The 18,926-nt window shown below is 36.9% G+C and overlaps 1 protein-coding gene across 2 annotated transcripts in view; it reads left to right on the top strand.

Annotated features, from left to right (window-relative positions):
* NR6A1 (nuclear receptor subfamily 6 group A member 1) overlaps positions 1–18,926 on the top strand; it is a 247,539-nt gene that overhangs the window by 461 nt on the left and 228,152 nt on the right. The window lies entirely within an intron of this gene.

Genomic DNA, 18,926 nt, shown 5'->3' with positions numbered 1-18,926 from the left:
CTGGCTGTCCCTCCTCTAGTCATCCTCGGCATGTCCCGGACCCTCATCCTTTCCGTGCCCCTTGACCTCCCACTCCCCCTACCCCCATCTCCAGACATTTCCCTCTTCCTGCAACCCTCTCTTCCCCTTTATCCCAATTTTCTGGTCTTTTTTCGTCTTCTTTCTTCAACTCAAATTCCATTTCCCTGACTCTCCTGCCTTATCCCCTTGGGCGAACCTCTCCCCACCTTCTTTCCCCAATCTCTGGACCTCAGCCCTCTTCTCCGTCCACCCGGACAGAAACTCTTTTCCCCTTCGGCCTTCACCCCTCTTCCCCCCCAGCCAATGTTCGGTCCTCCCCTCCACCTCTACCCCCTCCGCTTCCAATATCTCTAGGACTTAAGTTCCTTAGTTCAACAACCTTTCACCACAATTTCCGGATCTCCTCTTTCCTCTATTCTTGGGACCCTTCTCCCCTCCCCCATACCCCGGATCCCTTCCCGTACCCCCGCGCTCCCTCAGGCCCCTACAGCGCCCCGAATCCCTTTCCTCCCTTTCCTCCCTCGCGTTCCCACCTCTCCAACCTCCCCTCCTCCCGGAGATTCTTCTCCCACTTCTCTTGGCCCCTTCTCCCCTCACCCCACCCCACCCCGCCCTCGATCCCTTCTGTTCTCCTGGACCTCACATCCTCTCAGTTCTCCAGATCCCTCCACCTTCTTCCGGCTGCCCCCACCCCATTCTGCTAATTTCAAATTCCCGGGACGACTCCCCCCTCCCCCCCGTTAGTGCCGGACTCCTCCCCAAGTATGTCACTCCTCCCTCATCTCTTTCTGTCCTCAGTTTCCCCTTCCCACTCTTTCGAAGCTACTCTCGCCTTACCTTTCTCCGACATACGCTCTGCCGCCCTCATTTTCTGAACCCCACGAGTCCGGGGTCTGGAGTGTGTCTCATTTCCTCTTTAATTTTCCCGGCCCTTTTCCATCCCGTAGCCCTCCTCCCCATCTCTGAGCTCCCTCCTTCACGTCTCTAGGACCCGGTCTCACTTCCTTCCAGTTCCAACTACACTTCTTCCCTCAGGTCTCTACATCTCGGAGTAAACCTTATCCAGGGGCCCGGCCCCTACTTCGCGGTCACAGTCAGGTTTCTCCCACCCCCTCGGGGTTTTGCCCGGCTTCCCCGAACGCCGCTCCACGGCGGACGTCTTTCCCCCCTCATCGGCCACCCGTCTTCCTATGTCCCTTCGTTGCCCACGGTGTCTGTGACTGGTTATCATACAGCATCTCTTCTCTCCAGTCCTCATCCTGCTCCTCAACCTACTCTTTTTGAGGGCGGTTATCAGAGAATAGGCTCTCCATAATCCCCTCCGTTGCCCAGTCATGATTTACCTCTGGGAGAGCTTTAGGGAGCCCTGCTGGAGGAATTAGCCCAACTGGGCTTTGTCCCAGTTGGGTCATGGAAGTTTGCGGAGCGCCCGAGCGACGCTTTGGAAACCGGGATGGCAAAGGTGGGCGTTCGGTTTAGGTAGCATCTCACCCTCTCTCTCGACCCTCGGGACCCCTGAACACATAGTCTATTTTTTTTTTTTTTTTGAGGTGGGTGTGTGTACTCTTTATTTTTATGTTTGATATAGTTCCCTTCAGTATTTGCCTTCGGTTTGTGTTTATTAGTAAAGTGTAAGAAGCCTTTGTGAGGTCGTAAAAGGTGAACTTTTGAACTTGGAAAGCGCCCTGGAGCAATTAGCTGCTGGAGCAATTGCTCCGGGAGTTCTGAATTACAAAGGTTGCTTGGGGACCTGCAATGGCAAATGCTGAAGTGGCAAAACCTTTTTATTTATTTGCTATGGCTTCCACCTTTTACACATCTATGCATTTCAGGATGAAGAAGAGAGTAGCCCAGGTTTTACTCTTCATAGATACTGGAAATTTTTTTACAAAGATTTAGTCATGGGATTAATTGAGGCTTCAGACATCAGACATAAAATTTTAAAGTTGAAAGCCATAGTAGAACACAACAGTGTTAAAACTGAAAGGGACTATAGAACGTAGTTAGAATTTAGAGTTGGTAGAATCTGATAACAAAGAATGTTTTTGGTATTCTGACTTGCTAATAAAGCCCTTGATTTGAAAATAACTGAACGTTATTATTGCAGAAATGCCTCTTAAATCTGGCTTAGAATTGGGAAGTATATATTTGACTTTGAGGGAATCTCTGCAGAACTTGTGACTTGAAATTCTTGCTAATCTTGCTGCTTTATGAAATAAATTCAGTTGAATTTGTATTATCTTAACATTTGAATAAAACATAAGTTGCAGGTGGAAAGAAGTTTTAAAAAGTTGAATCGTGTTTGATTTGACTCAGATTAAGACGTGGGGAATGTGGATAAAAGGAATCCTTCCCTGATATTTGGGTGTCATGTGTGCTGTTCTTTGGGAATTGCCTTATGAATTGTGAGCATGTTTGAAATCAATAAAATTTCCTGACTCACAAAGAGAGGGAACCTGGGATACAGTTAGGACAGGGAGAAAGAGTCTTGTAGAACAAAGCCCATCTATTTAATTCAATTTTTCCCCTCTGTAATCTTTTTTTTTTTTTTTTTTTTTTTTTGTAATTTAGGTTAGCTATGTATGTGTGAAAACTGTTAAACCCATCTGAAAAAGTTGAGACTATAATTTGGATTCTTCCCAGTAAGGACTATGAACATATGTAAAGTTAAATATGTCCTCTCTTGCCTTTATGTAAAATTTCACATTTACATTATGTAAAAATTCACTTCTGAGATGACGAATCTTTGATTACTTTTGTCTACTTAAAAGCAATATGGTAGTTAAGGGGAGGCTAGCAATTGCTTTGGCTATCAATTATTCATTGGTACATTTAAAGAACTTTAATGATTATTTTAATTCATCCACATTTCCTATTCATCTTCCTGAATTGGCCAATTTGAAATGACAGAGTTCTAGCCATCTTGTGGAAACTAGCATCACGTTATCATTTGACTTTTGTCTTATTTAGGATTGCTGGATTCTTCTGTATTAATGAAAGCTGTCTCTGTGTTGCTGTAAACACACTGGAAATTGGGACATTAAGCCTAGCAAATAGTTATAGAACAGAAATGGAATGATCATATATGACTGGGAAGGTGAAAAATCTGACAGTTTATTTTTGCACTATCTTTTGTTCTTTCTTTGTATTAAAGCTTCAATTGGAACTCCCAAGAGAATCCCATTATGCTAGTGAAAATGAGTGGCACTCTATGTAAACATTTTTAACAAATTTATTTGGGCTTCCTGGTTAGATCTTTCTCTAGACCACATGAAGAGGTAAAAAGCATAGAATAAAGAATGATTGCTCTGGAAGGAACTTTAAGAAAGCATCTAATTCAGCTTTCTCATTTCTCTTTAAGTACTAGTCAGAAGAACGAAATTCTTTTCACTTTTTGCACTTGTAACTGATTTCCTCCATTGTAATAAACAGGGCTCTGTCCTGAGGTTTTTAAGTTTTGGGGGAATTTTGAGTTTGTTTAAAATAGAACCAGAGTAAATAAAATAAAAATGCTTAAGGCTGATAGAAGTATGAAAACAATAAAACTCCCAAATGGAATTTTTGAAATGTTTTCCTGGAGGAATTCCTGGGGATGCTGAATTTACAGTCTTCTAAATGTTTTTTTTCTGTTCTGTTCTCATTGGTAATAGGACAGCCTGCTTTTGATGCAAGCAGCTCCAACCCTTCCAGGAATTCTTTGTGCTGAGTGGGCAAGATATTTTTCCATTACTGTCTCACAGGGTCTTTTACAATAAATACATTTGCTCAACTGTATTGGGACTGAGAGGGACTATAGAAGGGTTTTCAGAAGAAAGAGGAATGATTTGGGGATGCCAACAGGAGTTCATTTTATTTGAGAAGAATGGGTAGTACATTTTTAAGTATGGGCATATATACTGCTTAAGAGCTAATTGGGTTTTCGAAAACAGATCACTGGGGGAAAAGACATTGGGGACATTTATTTTTACTAGAACAATGTAATAAATGGAAAATATATTTTAGTTATGACATTAACTTACTGTGTGGCCAACTTATGTAGTTAGTTAGAATGATTATATCGATGGCTCAAAAGATTCAATGTGATTTTAAGAGTCTTAGTGCAATTTTATGCTATTAAAGCTTTAATTAAAATTAATTAAGGCTATTTGAACTTTAATAACTTGAAACTGCATTTAGACTTTTGGGATACCTTCTATTTTGAACAATAATTTGGGACCAGATGATATGAGGTTCTTTTCCATTTAAATTTTCTGTGATTCAATTCACTAAATTAAACATTTATTATTGTATGCAGAAACACCAAGGGTGGGGGGGAAGAAGAGAGAAGAGATAAAGTTTAGATAAGATAGGGCTCCTGGCTTCTTGGAGCTTGCTTTTTTTTTTTTTTTTTTTTTTTAAAGGAGATAAATATTCACAAATGTGTTATTCAGCATTTATAGTTAAGTTCTTTAGAGAGATGCAAAGATAAGTGCTATATAATTGGGGGTCTTGTTACTTTCTTGTGGGATTTGGAGACTTCAGGGAGGGAGAGGCCATTGAATTGAGGATTGAAAAGGTCATTAGAAATGCACTAGATGATGGAAAAGAGGAAGGAGAGAGTATTTCAGGCCTTTAAACAACTAGAAGCAGAAGTATTGAGGGGTGAGAATGGGAAACTTGTTATGGAATTGGGAGTAGTCCAATTTGGCTTGGATTTTAAATTATATGAAGTAGAAAGTAAGGGAGAGAGGCTAGAAAGGTGGGGAATGTTGTCAGATTGTGATTGTGTAGGGCCTTAAAGCATTGGAATTAACATATTCGAGAAGCTACTGGAGGGATGGTAGGAATCACAATTAAGATATTCTTAAATTTAGAGTATTTTGGAAGATTTGAGCTAGGTTTCCTAAACTACTGAGGAAAGTGGTGCTTTTAGTGAAAGTTGAAGGTTTAAATGAAACTACAAAGTCTCAAATGTGTATGTTGGTAGATTCCCTTTTGTTGTGGCTATTTGGGAGAACTTGTGTTATGCCACAGTTCTTTTATTGTCCTTTCTCAGTTTGCCTAAATTGTCCTACCTCAGTTTATAATTGTTCTGCTCAATCTTGCAAAGCCACCTCTCCCTCTTAATCAGAATACTTGATTAGGATAAAAGAGCTTATATTTTAGAATATCAGAATGTCTCTCCCCATCCCAAGCTATTAGAATATCAGATTATCAAGATGCCTCTCCCCATCTCCTGTGGCTCACCCCACCCTGTCAGAGTCCCGCCCACTCTCAGCACCCTCACTCCGCCCCTGCCTCAGTCTACCCCTTGAGTCTGAGCCACGTGTATAAAAGTCATTGAGAACTCACATTGTTTGCTGGATTCTTGGAGATGATAGTCTCATTCAGCCCTGGGACCAAACCATAATTCCATTTGGTCCCAGTAAATCTCTCCCTTTTAAATAAATTATTAAACACTCTCTAATCTGTCTTGCCTCAGTTTCTCCAGCATTACACTTGTAGGAAGAACTCGGTCATTCCCTGTTTCCCCATACTCCCAATTAGTCTGTAAAAAACTAGGTGGGAGAAGCATTTGCCCAGTTTATACATATAATTTTACTTTTAGAAATCTGGGGTTATGGAGGCAACTAATATTCAGACCTATTCAGGTCCTTTGTTGAAACTTTACTAATACTTTCAAATTCTCTTAAAATGTCACCACTTCTAGGTGTCCAGGACACCTTCTTTGATATCCTTTAACAACTTTTACTCTTTCTGATGCATTGTTGAAAGGACACATGCTAGAGTGGAAATTCGTGTTTCTAAGAACATGAGTTGAAATTCTTGGTCTGGAATTTACTAACCATCCAACCTTGGGTTAGTCATCTGATCCTCAGTTTCCTTATCTGTAAAATGGGGGTGACCATGTTTCCAATTGATCTTACTGAGAAGTTATGAAGAAATGACTTAAAAGTGAGAGTTATTGTATTGTATGTTTCTTAATCCCCAACCAGGCTGTGAATTCTGATAGCTAGGGTCCTACCCTTAGCCAAACTTTTCCAACCTTCCAAGCAGTTAGTAGTTATTTCAAAATCTTGGAATATTTTTGCACTATCTGTATATCAGAGTTCTTATGAGAAATGCTTATAAAACCTTAAAGATTTTTATCATCATTTTATAGAGGAATAAACTATAACTTTCCCATAGTCACACAAATAGAAAGTGTTGGAGAGGTATGATTGAATGATAAATACTTTCACATAAGTTTGCATTTAATTGTATTTATTGGTTCATATGAAGGTTTACTAATTTTAAATATCTTTAACAGCTAGAAGGCTAACCCTCATCTAGAGGAAAATTGTCTTAATTCTATTGTTAGGAAGCTAATCTAGATACTAGTAGTCTTTTCAGGTTCCTTTTTCTTACATTTATTCCAGAATTGTATTGCTTCTTTTTCTCCATTGTAGTGGAGCTTAATGCCTTTCCTTTGTTGACTATTTCCAATGTATATAATTGGTATGAAAGCTAAGCTTTTGGCCAGTTACCTTTGAAGAGTAATATTTATATTGATTAAGATTCTTTTAGTTTTTTTTTTTTTTTTTTTTTAAAAGCCTGGGGCATTCCAATGTGCCTTCTACTATTGTGAACTTAGCTCTATCCCTCTTTTGTGTGGGAACTGTGTCAAAGTTGGAGGGAAAAATCAAAGAATTCCTTGACCAAGAACAGATAAACACTTTGGAGAATGAAGGTTGGGGGTTGGTTGAGGGTGGAGTAGGAAGGGAACAAAGAGAGAGCAGTTGATCTCTTAGTTTCCAGGAAAGTTAGTGAAGTTTTTTTTTTCCCTCCCAAAATTACTGGGGTTTTTTTCCACTTAGTTATTACAGTGACAAATATGAAAATGATTGCAAATGGAACCCATGAATGACATTAATTTTGTTAAAGTATCTGTTAACTTTAATATGGTAATAATACCCTGTTTGCTTCTGCCTTTTGAACTTTGGCATATTTTCTTGGATTTTGTTGCTGGGTTCCTTTCTTTTGTCAGTGTTTTCTGTTCCACTTTTTGAAAGGTTGCTAATATTTAGTTTTTCTGACTCTTATTTACATAGCTCTGAAATGGTTTCATGTTTAAAACAAGGTAGCCTACGGGGAGTAATTGTTGCTTGTGTTGTGCCTACATTCGCAAGCAACCAGGATTGAATGGAAACCTTTTCCTCCCTGACTTTTGTATCCATGAAGTTACAACAGACATTTTCTCTTTTCCCTCAAGTTCAGAATTTAATATTGTAGGTTTCAATGTATTCCCTCAGTTAGAAATTGAGATTTAGGAACATTACAGGATTACAAAAATCTAGCCTGGAGACCAGGTTTTGTATCATAGCTTTTATTAGGTGTGGGACCTTGGGCAAGTCACTTTATTATTCTCTGAGTATGTTTCGTCATATGTATAATGGAGATAATAATGCTTGCAAGCAGTAATTCAAAAGGGATATTATGGGGAAAGTGCTTTGATAATCTTCAAACCTATAGACCGGGATTTGTTATTCTAGTTATCTTGAATGTATGTCATAACTCCATATAAATCTATGTAAATCCCTAAGAACATGGACCGGATCTTATCTGAACTTGCTATCTTGAACAGTGCTCTGCACACATTGAGTGAGTGCTTAGTATATAAGTGCATGAATATAAAACAGAACTGCAGTTTGTCTAGTTCCTTTGAAGTGATCTCCCCTAGGGTAAAATTGATGGAAATTTAAAATTCAGTCCCAAATTCCCCTTCCTATGGATAAATTAGTATTTCATGTCTAGCATATTATGGTATGCCTAACTCCTCTCCTGCACTAGAGAAAATTGAAGGACTAGTCATATGGAGAGAAGATCTCTTAGACACTCACTCCCACTGTCTTTTATAAATTGTTACAAAGAACTTTTTGGCCACCCTAGATGGCTTCCAAAATTCCTTATTAGGTGTGAGTGTTATCACAGCTTCTAAACACTTTCTTGGAAGAAGAAAGAGTCTGTCCTGTTGATACAGTGATTATTTAAATCTGGCTTTCTCAATGTAACCTGGTAATTCTAATTAACAGTGATTTACTTTGGGAGAGGATCAGGCTTTCCCTAGGCTGCTGGCTGGTGGGTTAAATTGTTTCTCCACCCTCCCATCTCCAGCTGCCCTATATCTTTTGATCTCCAGGTTACAATGATTGGCCTTTGAGCAGGTTAACTCAAATTGTTTTGGAAATCTCTTTGGAGAGGTATTCTTTGACATTTTTGGCTTTTGGAGACTGAGGAAAAAATTGAATATTAACTTAATTTTGAATTATCTGCTGGAGGGGAACCCTTTGAATTTTAAGTATGTGGTGCAGACATTGTGTGGGCAAATTTAGGTTAAGTTAAATATAAGCAAATTTAGAATTAGAAACCCTGTTACTAAAGTGCTATTAGAAACACTTGATTACTCATTTGTCATTGAAATGATTTCTGAAAAGAACTGCTTTGTTTTTATTAACCCATCTAGAATCTTACCATTTTCTTAAAAAAAGCTTGATATATATTTACTGATTTTACTATGGGCAAGTTCACTATATTTCTTTAAGCTTCTTTATTCATCTGTAAAGTGTAAGTATTATTCTTGTCTCACAGAGGCACTTTGGAAATGTGAATAGTTACTATAAAATTGTCTTCAAATGGTGAACCCACTGACTGTTAGTCACATTTTTCTTATAGTGATTTTATGCCAGCAAAGCCATTCAAGTAGAAACCACAGATGGCAGTAGTAGTATATTTTTCTATTTTCTAGGTGATTTACATATCTATCATCTCAATTTCGAATATATATTAGCATGCATTTGTGTGTACATGTGTAGTATATACATACACATGTGTTCACATATATGTACATATGCACGTGTGTGTTTGTCACTTTTTTCCTGGTTTTGGCCCTGTTGTCTGTCTCCATGTGCCACTACTTTGTCAACTGTTTATGTGTACCATTTCTGAAATCTAATACCAGGAAAGCAAAAACATGTGTTTTTGGGAAAAATTAATAAGTTTGATGGAAAGATCTATTTAGTGGGTGGTTTACCCTAGAATGGTGACTCATGACTACATGGAATTTTGAGTATGAATTTGTTAAAAAGTGTTAGTGATAATTTAATATTTTTATATATAGAGATGTGTGTATATTCATTTATGTATTTGATATTTCTCATAGAAGGTGCCTCTAAAACCCATCTATTCAGGTAATTAGTAATTGCAGTGGAGGCAGTTGGGACTTAGTTGTTTTATAATGAAAATAGCTCTCTTATCTTTTTTATTTATTTAGAACCAAATCAAAGTGTGGGGCATTCTTTCTAATTATACCTTGCTCTCAACATGTTCTCAGATGTCTTTTGTTAACTGACATTGGAAACCTCTTTCTTGACCCTTAATTATCTTAGTTGTGACTACAAGAGTCTAATAAGAAGTTTGTCTTTCTCAACCACAAGCTCACAATTTGGATTGATGGTAAATAATAGTATTATAAGTATGAGGGTTGTGATGATACTTCTAGTGTTTTTGTCACTAGAAGTCAACTTTGTCAACTAAGAGTCATCCTTACAAAACAAGAAACTGAGGCTGGTCACAGCTAATTTAACATAATCAAACTAAGGATTCAAACTGCACATTCTTTGTGCTGTGTCACTACCAAACTGTTAATGGCTTGACTTCAGAGGTACTGATGTGAGATGAACAAATCTAATGGATTTTTGACTGGTAGAAAAAGGATTTACACTGACATTGTTTAGAGTATTAGGTTGGGGGATTATCCAAAAATTTCAAGAGATTTTATTTCTTCTATGTGTTGTCCTTCAATAAAACCAATTCTCAAGTTGATATTTTCATGAGTTGCAGGGGGAAAAATGTCCCTAGTGATGAATCTTCTGGAAAATAAACATGGAAGCTAGTCTGCAAACCAGAGAGACTCGGTTTGGATTCTGTAATTAAAACCTTTTCAACTTGATAGGAGCACAATCAGGGTTTATGTTCCAATGGCATTGCCTGAGAACTTGGGATCATAATTTGGTATTCGTTGATTTTTTTTTTTTTTTTTTTTTTTTTTTTAGTTGCATGTAATGTTTAGGGAATTTGTGTCACTTAAAATTTTATTTTCTCAAACGGTTTTCTCATGTCTTGATCTCTTTAAAACTTTGTTAAATTGACTGTATTTGTCATGCAGTGTTTGTTTCTTATCCCCTACTAAGCTATGGCTCCTTGAGGACAGAAACTAGATCTGTTAAGCCTTGTATCGCTTCTAGCTCTGACACAGTGCCTTGTACACAGTAGGAATTAATCAATTTGTTGTACTTAAATCTCCCCCAACTAGCAATTTTAGAAAATACCAAGAAGATCAGTATAGAATCAGCATTTCAGTTTTCAGCCCTGGGACAGAGACTGCCTCTCTGTCTCTGGTGTGAATGACATTTTAGTGTAAGTCAATTACTTTGTTGTTAAGGGGTTAAGGCAGTTGCTAGGTAGAAGTCATTCTGTGGTAAGCCAGCAAGCTGAAGAAATGTCACATAACAATGTGAATAACAATGAGTTACAGGATCAGAACTTCCAATGAAGCTTGGTATGGGGATTAAAGGCCAGAAAAGTCTTTGGGGGAGGGGGAGATGGTGGAAGGAGTCATTCTTGGGAGTTTGTATCATTTGAGTGGAACACATCTTTAAACAGTTGTTATTTTATATTGCTGGCATAGTTTACGCATGAGAATAAATTGACGTTACCGTTCATAGAATTCATTCAACAAACATTAAGCATCCGTGATGATGCCAGGCACTTTTAGGTATTGGACATACAAAGACAAAAACTAAATTAGTCCTTGCCCTCAGTGAGCTTTCATTAAATTGGAAATATGTCCACAGAAAAGTAAATATAAAAGATTTATATATAGTAGTTGGAAGGAGACCATCAAGAGAATTATGTCTTGGAGACTCTAGATAGGTTTCCTGTAGAAAATGCCACTTAAATGAAGTTTTGAAGAAAGCTGTGGTTTGGGAGGGAGTTGAGGGGGAAGGAATGTGCAAGAGCACAGATCTGAAATCTGGGAGACTTGATAACCAACTGACTTATAGGATTTGAGGGAAGAGTTGGATGACTCTTAAGGTTTCAAACCTGAATAAGTGGAGAGGGTGGTGGTGACCAACAGAAACAAGGAAGTTAAGAAAAGGGGCTAGTTTTAGGGGCTTGTGATGGTTCTTTAAGATGTGTTGAATTCGAGTTATCCATGGGAGTAACTCATAGATAGTTGTTGGTTCAGTATCCCAGGCAAGAGAATAGGTATGGTGGATATGTAGGCTTGGGAGTTGTCTGGGATCTTGGAATATAGACCAACCTTAGAAAAATAATCCAGCTGCCTCATTTTACAGATGGTAAAATTGAACCCATAGAAGGTGATGGAATTAAGGTTATGCATCTAGTTAACTGGAAAATCAAGGATGATAAATTTTTGGATGATTTTGGAAGTAGTCCTTCAGTTATTGGACAGTGCTGAATTCAAAATTCTTTCTCAAATAAAATATGCCAAATTATAACTTTAATGCATCATTCCTGGTTCTCCCTGTGGACCATTCAAAATAAGACTGATTGCATGTAAAATCCTCTTAGATATTTGAAGATAGCTATCCTGTCTCCCCTCAAGTATTCTGCCCCTTAGGTCAAATATTAAAAGTTCCTTCAGTTGTTCACCAAAGGTATTCTTGTAAGAGGAGCTTAACTCAAAGACAAGAGGGAGCCAGAACAATTGGGTTCTGTGGAGCCCCCCTACTTTGCCATTCAACCTGAGTTTCTGGACTATAATTAACATCTGAATAAAATATAAGAAAGCTGTATCTGATGATCTTTGAGGTCTCTGAGCATAGAAACTTCTGATTCTAATAAATAAATGATGCCTTTCCAGCAAAATAAGAACTCGTGTTGGGAAAACATGTGTGGAGTCAAGTGACTTTGTTTTTTGAGAACAGAAAAGGTTTTCCTTTATAGGAAAGAAACTTAAATTATCTGATAGGAGAAAAGTTCAAATCCACAAACATTTATTAATGACTATGTAGAATGCAGGGCTAGGTACATATATATAATTATGACACAAGTCTTGGTCTTGGGGAGCTTGTAATTTTAAGAAGTGGAAGACACTCTATACCAAAGATGATGATATGGGGGGAAGAGAGATAAATACAGAAAAGACTAAACAAAATGTAAAGTGAGAAATCCGTTTTATTGGAAGGAGGGTCAAAGACTTCATGGAAGATCAAAGCTGGATCTTGGAGGAACGAAAGGACTGAATCGGGAAAACCTGAGTTCAAATTCTGCTTGAGATTACTTACTAGCAATGTGATCCTGGGCAAATCACTTAACTTTTGTTTACTTTATCTTCTGGAGAAGGAAATGGCAAGCTAAAAGATTTCATGATTTTAGCATCATTGCCAAGAAAACCCCATGGACAGTATGGTTCATAGAGTCAGGAAGAGTTGGACATGATCAGACAAAAACAAGCATGAATAATGGCATTGAGAGTAATTAAATGTTTCAAATGGAGAATGAATGGAGGGGAGTAGTATGAGAGAGTTGGCCAGGTCAGTTGACTTATAATGTGGAGGGCTTTGCTTTTAATGCCATTATCACAATTGTATTCTTTATTTGGTGGTAACTCGTATTTCTATGGTACTTTAAGTGTTGGAAAGCACTTTGCTCTCTAGTGGGTTGTATCACTTTATAGATCAGCAAAATGAGGATTAGAAAAATTAAATAATTTTCCCACACAGCTAGTAAGGACAGAGCCAGCATATGAAGCATGATTTTCTGATAGCAAGTCCAGTATGTTTTCCAACCTCTTAACATACAATAGGTGATGAATTCCTGAAGAGTCTTGAGTGGAGGAGCAGCATGATTAGAATTACGTTTTAAGCATTTTACTTTATTGGGGAGTGTTCTGAAGAAAGGATTGTAGGAAAGAGAAGTTGGAAGAGGGAGATTTATGAAGACTATAATAATAATTCAAGAAGAGATGAGAAGGCTTGTAACCAATCTACAGTAGATGTTGACAGAATGAAATAAGTGAGAGAAAATAGAAATAATTAGAGTTGGTAGTTAATTCATTATAGAGAATGGGGGGGGGGGGGAATGATAAATGAGATCCCTAAGAAGGCTAGAAAGAATGAGTGGGCTTAAATTTATTTCCATCAAATGGTAGTGGTCTTACTTTGGGGGAAGGAGATGGTGTATTCAAGCATATCCACTGCAAGTTAGACCTCAAAGAGGTATTTGAATTTATTTAACCCACTTTCCTCATTTTATCAAGAGAAGAGATAGCTCACACGGTCTTGCCCAAGGTCATACTGTTTATGTCGCAAAAGTGAAACTTGTAACCCAGATCTATTATTTTAAATTCTGTGTTCTTCTGCCTTAGTAACCTCTTCTGTAAATGACTATATCTTGAGGAAAGAGAATCTGAATTCTAGTCCTAATCCTGGACAAATCATTTTATCTCCTTGAAGTATATTCAGCTTCCTCATCTATAAAGTGGAAATAATAAATCCTTGTCTTACCCTACGACAGTAGATTTAGAACTTGAAGTGATCTCAGAGACATGTAGTTCAACTCCTTCACTTTAGAGAGGGGTGTCCAAGGTCATACACTAAATACAAGAGATTGGATTTGAATCCAGGACTAATGTGATTCTGGAACAATGTTTCTTTTATCAGATCATTAGATCATGAAGAAAATACACAAAGTGCTGTAGAAGGGGCACCTAATATTTTTAATTATGATTTATTTTTTCTTTAAGACAATCGATCCCTGTTGGTAAAGTAATTTTTGATTCAGAGTTTTTAGGACCTAGCGTCTTCTATCATTTTCTATCAGCATCTTGAAAAGATTCTCTTCGGGCCAGATGACCTACACTTAGAGAATTCCAGATTCAATTTAAAAGGAAAAAAAGGCCCTGTATAACAGAAGGGAAACCTTTTTAAATGTTGTGGGTCAATAAAAGGAAAGCCCAGCAGGGTGGGGGGTGGGTAGTGCAAGAGTGGGGGAGGGTGCAGTCCTACAGGAGAGAGGTGTGATTTAAATTTTTTTTTTTTTGGGGGGGGGGGGGAATGGGAGACTTAGAAGAGTAAGAGCCATAGTTGAAATATTCATCAATCATTTTACTGGCACCAGGAAACCAATCAGCCTTTTAGAGAGTAAAACATAATCAGTCACATAATGGAAAATTACAATTGCTTCTTTCCCCTTCCCCTCCAGGAATTCAAAGCTGTCTAATTGCATACAGCTCTGGAAGGTACCATATAAAAAAAAGATTAACTTAACTTTTGGGAAAGGTGGAATGTTTTTATATGCAATCAGGAGATGTCATAAAATACAACAGCTAGAGCTTTGTTGTAAAAGTCTTCCCAGTTGTTTAAAAAAGAAAAAAAAGCATGGGGATTTCAGAGTATCATATAATATGAAATAAATGTTAGAGCTCATGTGGTTCAATGTACTCTCATTCCATGAGGAATACGGATGCATCCCAGTGAAGACCATAATGATGAATAGAGGAACCCTTAAACTGGGAAGTGATTCTCCTAAGAAAGTTGAACTACAAATCAGTAGCTATGTCTCTTTCCTGCCAGTATAGTGTTTGTGATTTGTGGTAGCCTTATTTCTTTTAATTCTGTTGACTGATCTAATTGATTTGCCTTTTGTCTCTTAGTTCCTTTTATTCGTTTAATCACTCCTCCCACACTGGTTAGATCCTAGTTGAGATAGGATTGCTCATTTGGTTTCATTCAAGGTGTCTTAACAATCTGTTAGGCAACAAGCTTGTGTTAAGTACTACCTCTGTACCAGGTAGTACAGATTAGGTACTGGGGATACAAAGATCCTTGCCTTCAAGAATCTTATGTTTTTTTAGGGAACTCAGGGAAAGACAACCTGTATACATATAAATACGTATAGAATAAATGAGGCAATTTTGGAGGTAATAAACTGGAGGGATACAGGAAGATCTCACATTTGAGTGAGCATTTTGAGCTGAACTTCGCAGAAAATTCCCCAAGAATCAACAAAGAAACTGAGAGAACAACAGTGCCAGCAAAGTTTCAAGCTTCAATATAAACAAACACCCCTAAATCAACAATAGTTCTTAGTGATAAAAACAGAATCAAAGAGCCAATTACAGAAAAAAGTTAATGCCTTCCAAAATAACTATAAAATGCATAACATATTTGGAAATTAATCTAGCCAAACACATTCAATTACTATATAAGTTCAATTACAAAATGTTATTTGTCATTGTATCCCCAGTACTTAGTTATCAACAATCATCTATTAAATGTTTACTTATTGATGATTGATTTCTTAAAGAAATTCTTAGAAAGTGAAAGGCATATTCAGTATTTATGGCTAGATTAGATCAATATAATACAAATTACCTACTACTAAAGTTAATGGACAGATTAAGTACTATACCACATTACCAAAGGGATATGGGGATAAACAAAATTATAAAATTTATCTGGAGGAACAAATGATTTAGATTATTAAAGGAAATGATGGGCTTATGAGAAAAGGAAGAATGAAGGGATTTCAAACTAAATTTATCAAGTTTGCAATCATCAAAACTATTGGGTAACTTTTTTTTTTTTTTTTTTTTTTTTTTAAAGAAGATCTTTGGAACAGATTGGTAGACAAAGAAGAGAAAATTTTTTTTTTTAAAATTATAGCTTTTTATTGACAGAACATATGCATGGATAATTTTTTAAAATAACTTTGACAGAACCCATGCCAGGGTAATTTTTTACAACATTATCCCTTGCACTCACTTTCTGTTCCGATTTTTCCCTTCCCTCCCTCCACCCTCTCCCCCAGATGGCAAGCAGTCCTATACATGTTAAATAGGTTACAGTATATCTTAGATACAATATATGTGTGCAGAACCGAACAGTTCTCTTGTTGCTCAGGGAGAATTGGATTCAGAAGGTATAAATAACCCGGGAAGAAAAACAAAAATGCAAGCAGTTTACATTCATTTCCCAGTGTTCTGTCTTTGGGTGTAGCTGCTTCTGTCCATCCTTGATCTATTAAAACTGAGTTAGATCAAGAAGAGAAATTTTTATCCAGTGTTTGATAAATCCCAAAATATCAATTACCTAGGAGAGAATTTATTTAAAAAGAATGTGTTATAGGAAAGTGGAAAGCACTCTTGCAGAAATTAGGTCCCTACTATGCCCAGGTCCTGGGTTAGGCCCTGAGGATACAAGTGCCAAAAAAGGAAGTCCGGACTCAAAATAAGCTTAAAAAGCAAATAAGGGAGACAGTAAATACATATACAAGCAGATGTTCAACAAGTGGTTGGAGTGGGGATCAGGAAAGGTTTCATTCAGAATGTAGTGTCTGCACCTCATCTTAAAGGCAAAGAGGGACTCAATGAGGCAGACTGTAAGGAGGGAGAGATTCCAAGTGTGCAAAGCCAAGGAGATGGGAGTGAGGAAAAAGAAAGACCAGTTTGGCAGGGTTGGGAGGGGAGATGCTGACCTGTGTGCCTGGAAGGGCCATTAGAACCAGGCTGTGTGTTACAGGAGGGCTTAAAGGCGGCAAGAGATCAGTTCTCTCCAGGACATCACATGTTGCTGGGTGTAACAATTTTCTGAATTTTAAAGGAAAGGTAAGATTTCACAAGAGGGGATGCAATAAATGCCTTTGGTAAGAATGGAGAAAATATAAAAAAGGAATACTGTAATGGAAAGTACAAAAACCCAAAAGATGGATTAAATTCATCCATCTTCAAATAACTATTATTCTGCAAGGGTACATAAATCAAAAAGTGATGGAGAAGTGGGAATTTTAAAAAATTAATTCGGAATTTTGTTTGCAAAACAATGCCCAAGCCTGATAACCCCTAAAATAACTCTCTACTAGCCTTCGAAGGAGAAAAGTCTCATTTCTCAATACAGAGAGCTATTCCCCACAAGAAATATTCAACTTGAAAAAGCAATTATATTCCAGTGTTTCATTTAGAATAGTGTTCTTTAGCCTTTTTTTGTTTGTTTAATAGATCTCTTCTGTTGGCTAATGTGTGGGGGCCCCTTTTCAAGTTAATGTTTTTAACATGTATAAAATAAAACACAAAATATAAAGCAAAATTTTAAAATATATTTCCAGAATATTTTTAAAAGTGGTTCATAGACCTTCCTTATTCCTTATTCCCCTCCCAAAGTTAAGAACCCCTGATGTAGAAGGTGATTATTTGGGTTTTATTTTCTAAAAGAAACAATGTTTAAAAGGATAAAGATCCTGGGCACAATTTATTGCAAGAAATAATGGAAATTGTCTAGAACTATTAGAATCAGAAGGAAGATATAATCTTACCAGTCACCTCCTGAAAGGAACCCAAAAAGGAAAATTACCAAGATTGTTTTAACCAAATTCCCACAAGAAAATACATTAAATTCACCTAGAAAGAAGTGGTTCATCTACCAAGGAACCATATTCAAGATCACATAAAGACCCCAGCAGCTTCTACAGTAAGTGAGAAATCTTGGAATACACTATTTTGAAAAGCAAATGTGATAAAGATTTGTAACCAAGAATAATTACCCTGTAAAATTAAATTTAATTAGAGGAGGAATAAAATGGATTTTTAGTGTAATAGACGACTTTAAAGCATTTCTGATTATAACACTGAGGCTGTGTAGGAACTTTGAAATACAAATATAAGAATGAAGAGAAATCCAGACCAATAAATTTATTTGAGCAACTGGAAAGAGTTGCATGATACTGTAACATTCAAATAGAGGGAGATTTCTTATTTCTTAAGTGTTTTTATAAAAACTTAGTCTTCAACAGATAGTGAAGAAATGAAATAAGAAAAACTGAGGACCTGGAGGTAGGTAGATGTATTTTTAAGAAGGGAGAATAAAAGGAATAGACAGACAAGCCTGAAACAGAGGAAGAAACTGAAGTAGAACTTAGTATTTCTTGCTTTTGAGGTGCAAAAGGTGAAGATTATATAAGCATGGAAATGGGGGGTGGGGAGAAGAGTGAGTAAGAGATGACTCTTTCTCTCCTTTGCAATATGCAAAGGAGAGTTGAACATCCATACATATAGTTTAGAGCATCTAATACTAGGAAATAATAGATAATGGAAAAGAAGGGCTTAAAAGGAAAGAATACTGGGGACGCAATAGATTCTGAAGGGAGGAATTAAAAAGGCAAAATAAAGAAAAGAATTAGAATCTGTAGGAGTGCCCATCTGAGGGGAAATGCTTGAACAAATGGTAATATAGAAATATCATATAAAAACTTTAAAGAGAAACAAATGATACACTTTTCATAGTTACAGAGGATAAATCCAGAAGCCAAAAAAGGGGGTGTGGGGGGTAAGGAGCAATTACAAAAGATGAAATAGATAATTTTGGTTACATAAAATTGAAAAGCTTTTGCATAAACAAAAACAGTGCATCAAAGATAAGGGAAACTGTTGACTGGGATTGGAGGGAAATCTTTGTATGGAATATTTTTAAGGATTTGGTATTTAAATCATATAGACAGTAGAAATATTTAAGACCAAAAGCTATTCCTCAGTAGAAAATTGGTCAAAAAATGTAAACGGATAGCTCTCAAAAGAATGTGAAAAAAATGCTTCAAATCACTAATAATACGACAAATACTAATGAAAAAAAATCCTGAAACTTTATCTCACAAAGACCAATTTTGGATATGATGATAGAAGAAAATAATAGTCAATATTTGGATGGTTGTGAAGAGATGAAATAGTATAAACATTTTGGACAATAATTTGGAATTAGGCAAATAGTGATTGAAATGTCTTAAGTCCTTTGATTCAGATTTCACTTTTAAGCATTTACTCCAAGGAAATCATGACAAAAAGAATTGTATACACCAAAATATTTAGAGCA

Source organism: Sarcophilus harrisii, chromosome 2 (genome assembly GCF_902635505.1).
Source record: "Sarcophilus harrisii chromosome 2, mSarHar1.11, whole genome shotgun sequence".
Classification (NCBI taxonomy): domain Eukaryota; kingdom Metazoa; phylum Chordata; class Mammalia; order Dasyuromorphia; family Dasyuridae; genus Sarcophilus; species Sarcophilus harrisii.
The sequence above is the reverse complement of the archived record's forward strand: the minus strand, read 5'-3'. Positions and strand labels throughout refer to the sequence as shown.